We start from the raw sequence: 5672 nt of genomic DNA on the forward strand, positions 1-5672 counted from the left end.
AGGGCTCGGGGGCAGAGACGGCGAGCCGCAGGTATAGAATTACCAGATCAGGAAACGACAGTGAAGCGTACGCTAGCCCGGCTCATATGCTAGCCGGGGTGGCCATCTTCTCCTGTAATGAATAAAAACTGCTAGCACCTCAGGACCCCAAGCATATGTGTCCAATCAGGACGTCGTGTCGGACCACATTTTCGCCCGAGCGGTTTTTTTTTTTTTGTCTGCGCAGCAGCTACCGAAGAGAACGCAGAACTGCTGTGTCAAGCGGTCAGCGCTGACAAAAGCGCGTGCCAAGTGCTGGAGCTCAGGATCGGAACCCGAGGCGAAGCCACATCAAAGGCACCTGCCGTAAAACACAGAGGTCTGCAAATAGGACCCTACTGCATTTCTGCAAGTCTGCTTTCCGAAAAGGCCTGTTCCCTGAAAAGACTGAGTGTAACATCACACGCGTGCAGTGACATCATCACAACACCTGCCCTGTGTGTGTGTGTATATATATATATATATTTCTCTCTCTCTCAGGGCTCCAGTTCACTGTTCCCAAAAAGCCATTGGCCGATATTCACGAAGGAAACTCATATTCCATGAACTTTCATCATATTGACTACCTGAGGAAAGGTAACAGAAAACGCCAGCCCCCGCCCCTCCCCCCACGGGGCGCGGCGCGAGGACACTTACTGCTGAAGTCCCTCCGACGGGCCCGGGCCCTCCAGGGCCGGCTCCTGATCCAGCGCAGCCGTCCCGTCAGGTCCATGGTCCCCTGGGCTCACTGGGCGAACGGTTGGGCCCTCATCCCCGGGCCCCCGGCGGCAGCGGGCGGCTCTCGGGAGGGCAGGGGGTTTAGAGATTAGGACAGGCTGCAGCGCTTCTCCTCCAGTGGACGTGCTGCCTGCTCTCTCCGGCCTCTCCAGGCTGGGCCTCTGATTAATGCATGAGGCGCAGGGAACCGTACCCCCGCCGGGCTGGAGCCGCACGCGCACGCTAACGAGCCGGCCTCCCCCAGGGCCGCCGCTCCCATTGGCCCACGGCAGCACCCGAGCCGCCGACCACTAAGTGAAACGTGATCTCCTGCCGGCGATGCGGAGGAGAGCGAGCGCGTACGTACGAGCACGCACACACGCGCACAAACACACGCACCCACACGCGTACAAACACACACACACACCCACATGCGCACAAACACACACACACACACACAAACTCACAGAAATACTCACACATGAAACGCGTATATCAAGCGTTCTCACAGTCAAATACGCACAAAGACCACACACCCACACAGAACTATATACATACAAAGCGCAAGGAGACACACGCACACAGGGAAAACCTCTTCACCTTCTGAAAGGAGTTCCTCTAGTAGTGTCCAAGGTCTCTCCAACCTACCCTTACACACACATATACACGATGCATAACTGCCAAAACCTGATAGGGTGCAGAACTGTTTTTTTTTTGTTTTGTTTTTTTGCTTTTAAACAGATGAATGGAAATATAGCTGCAAGCAGCAATGCGGGGCCCTACGAACATGTCCAAGCCGGGTAAATACTAGGCGAAGGAGAAAAGAGTCCAAGCGGCATAGATTTCAGGATTTTGGACAATCTACATACCTCTGCATGAGACGATCCAACTTCCGGTTCATGAGAAACATTACTTTGAACTATGAATGTGCATTAGCATAAAGTGCTAACTTTGTCACGCCACAAATCACGCAGTTTTTAACGAAACAGCTTGTCCTTATCACCCTTGATGGAGAGAATACCCAAGAGTACACGATGCGATGGAATCAGGTAAAACGTTCATGAGAAGATTAGTTTTAAAGCGTTGTATTAGCATTAGCATTCCGCCAAAATGGTCAAATTTCAAATGCCTGTAATTTTCTTATTTTTTGGGATATCTGCAACTGCGCCGATATGGTACAACATGGTAGTACCCTCTTCATGCCCAGTCTGTTTCAAGTCCCTAGATTATTGTTGTAAAAATTACTTGAAAGCACTTGAAATTTGTGGCCTATTTTTCTTTTTTTTTTTTTTATACCAAGTTTCTCCGCCATCTTGGAATGGATCTCTTAGCTGTTAACACTCTATAGGGAGACATGGCGGACTTTATGGTTTCTTTAGGCATATTTCTTCCTCATGAGGAATGACACAAGTACACCTGGTTTCATAAATTTTCATCAAACGGGGTGGAAATGCCTGTGTTTTGAAATTTGCGTTTTGAATCGGTTACTGTAGCGTCACCTATGGACAAATTATGGTCATTCTTTCTGGCATAGTTAATCATGGTGTCTTGTTTCGACCTGGTAATTTATATCATTTTTGGTCAAGGACCTTTTGAGTTATTTGACCAAGTCCAGGAAAATAATAATAATACGATAATAATAATAATAATAATAATAATACCAATGAAAACAATAGGGTTCCTACTTTGTAGGACCCCTAAAAAATTCATAATATATAAAACAGCCATTTTTACGTCATTTTAAATAAAGCATGACCAACGACTCTGCTGCCCTCAGGTGGCCAATCATCACATTACACTGCAATGAACACATTTTTGTTGCTTTGTATATGATTAAATTTATTGTCATTTGGCATGTACACGATTCCTCACAAAACAAACAGAGAAACAAAGTATCCACAGAAGCATGGCATTTCAGAAAGCACATGCCGCAGCACGAGTTCGTAACAGCAGAAGAGACGGATGGTGCCGGAATGGTGGGAGTGTTGAAAACAGCGGTATGACAAAGGATTTCTGGACATTGGGAGGTAGAAGTCTACGTTCTGCAGAACAGAGTACACACAAAACACGCAGGTGAACAGCATACACTGGAACATGCGCCCACATTGGAGATCACGCATTTCCTTGCGAAATTACGACGGCTGGTTAAGATGTAAGGCACGTTTACTGAAGGCGTTCCTTTCGTGTCCTCCTGACAGGACAGCGGTGCGGTGCCGCGCCTCGGCCGACGGTGCGAGAGCGCCCTGAGAGAAGGGCTCTGCGGCCGCGCCCGGCCGGGTCAAAGCAGTGCAGCGTTACTGGCCCCGCCGCTGCATTCGGCATCTGCCACCAAACGGCGGCGTTCAAGTAGGAGCTGCCCGTGCCCGAGGTCGCTAAGCCTGGGCGCCGGGCCTCTCGGCCCAGCGGCTTCTGGTCCACGGCGACAGGCGGAGGAGCCGCAGGATTCCAGCTGTCCGTTTAAGATCTGAAGACGGGGGTGCAGCTGCCCCCCTCTGTGGTAAAGCCATTTAGGGCTCTTTCTCCAGCTACGGACGAGTTAATCTGACTGCAGGTGTGAGAGAGAGGGGCGGGGCTGAATGCTGATGGGCGGGGTTTGACATCCAACCCCACCCATCGACGCAAGCGATTGGTTAAAAACCATTCCGCGTTTCAAAGTTCTGGATTGGACTGGGGATAGGATGTTAAAGGGTGGGGTTTGACATGAAGCCCCACCCTCCTGCAGCCTGCAGTCAGATGCCGCTAGAGATAACTACATTAGTCTAACTTCTTGTACACAAAGAAGCCTAAATTCTAAATCCTAAATTATATAACTGTTGCATAAGAAACAGTATAATTCCAATTGCACAACTTGCACTGATAGTTTTTTTTTTAAATGAACAAACTGATAGTATTGCAAGTAACAAAAAAAAAAAAACTATTAACTTTGAGCAGCTGTAACATTGTACAAGGAAAATCCAGAACAATTATAAGGGAACCATATTTGCTTAAAGAAAAAAAAAATGTATATTAGACTTTTGCACAAGCCATTTAAGGGTCCCTTTTTAAATATTGCATATTTCCCACCTGGCTGGTCTCCGATGAACACCAGCTTGCTTTCTCAAACCTTCACCAGATGCAACTGAACACCAATAATTAGAACTGAAGAGTAAAGTAACCCCATCTTTGCAAGCAGAGCAATTTCATTCAAAACTCTGCATGGCAGGAAATCATAAAAACGAAAAACTGCTACAAGCAGACAAATGCCCCACTGACCAAATTCATTACAACCAGGTGTGTGAGAGCACTTAAGTGTGTGCAGGTCTCTCTACTTTCCATCATTTGCTACTTGCCTGACACAGGGGATGAGAACTTTTCATTCTGAAATGACATGGCTGGGAATAACAATGGTTGACCTTATACAGAAATCCTGGACTGCGTACATTCTTCAAAAGGGGAGGAAAAAAAGCAAAGGAACGAGCAAGCGAGCAAAAGCTATGACAACCAAACGTTGCAACGTCGTGAAAAACATGGGCCCTGGAGAAACGAGCAGGGCTCAGCTTTCGGGTTTGGGTTCAGTGTGCGGTTACCTTACGAACCTGAGGCATCGCCCAAAACTAAACAACACACTCTCTCAAGTGTACACTTCAGCATCAGATTTAACAAATAAAACAAAACTGAGGTCTCTGCATGTTGTACAATAACGACATTCAAACATTTAAATCCTCATCCAGCAAGTGCGCCAAAAGCATTTCTGACCACAAGCATCCTTAGGACAAAACTTGCCATTTTATAACTGCACATTAAGAGTGCACCAGAAGATACCATAATTTTGGAAAGGGTACCCAAATACCCAAGTGATACAGGCCAGACTTGTGAAAGCTTGGTGTGCACAGAGAAAGAGGATTTCGAGGGAAAGGCTGGTGAACGTTTGCTTTGAAATGTTAACCATGGGACAGCGACACTAAATCACACAGGCTTTGGCTGATGGAGATTACCTACTACCGGTCCCTCTGAATCGCTCCTCCTGTGACGAACGGTTTTTTCTGACAAAACAATACTACACTGCAGCCACAAGGGGGAGCAGATGTGTCATTACAGCTTCAATATGACTCACCCCCTGCCTTACATCAGAATGAGCTTGTGACCTGATAATGCACAAAACTATGTGACAAATATCAGTTTGTCACACATAAGTTTTATCTTGGGACATTGTTTGGACCCACTATGTAACAGGCACCCACCAAATTCTTAGGCTTCACAAGGCAGACTGGCGCTTGGTGAATTCCACACAAAAACACACGCTAGGTTTTCCAATTTGCTGGAGGAAAAACCAATGAACCCCCTGAATTCAACAGCACGTTTGAATTTGTAAACATAAAAAAATAATGGTAACAGCAGTTTGCTCAGTAGTGGGAACTGTATCAACCTACGTTCGTTGTCGGGTCAGTACAGGGAGGGCACACTACTGGATTTATTTGCTCAGTATGAGTGATTAACATATTTTAAAATAATTGACATCTGCTAAAATGTCCTTGATTGTAATGACCTGTTATTTACACACAGTACCATAGCTGGATAACTGCACGCCAGTTCTACCCAAGGGTAGACTTGTGTCACTGGGTGAGGGCAACAATGCAAGTCTGAGGCTGCTGAACTACTGCCAAGATTGGCTTGGCACCCATAGCGTATAAGCCTGTTCGTACCTGACAGAACAACCAGCCTGTACAACTATGAATGCCATTTTTAAACTCTAACTGCGATCGCCGTTGTGTTTTCTGAGGTAATTAGTTCCGGCTCCTCACTGGTGCTCGCGAGATCTCCCCTTTCCAAACCGTTCGACGGAAACTCAAGCGATCCGGTCACGCCTTTTTCTTCCTCTCCGTTTCATTTTTGGCTCGACAAGCGGTCGGTTTTGTGACGACGGAGCACACCGCGAAAAGTTCAGAAACGCGTAAAAA

The sequence above is a fragment of the Anguilla rostrata genome, chromosome 8, assembly GCF_018555375.3.
Source record: "Anguilla rostrata isolate EN2019 chromosome 8, ASM1855537v3, whole genome shotgun sequence".
Taxonomy (NCBI): Eukaryota; Metazoa; Chordata; class Actinopteri; order Anguilliformes; family Anguillidae; genus Anguilla; species Anguilla rostrata.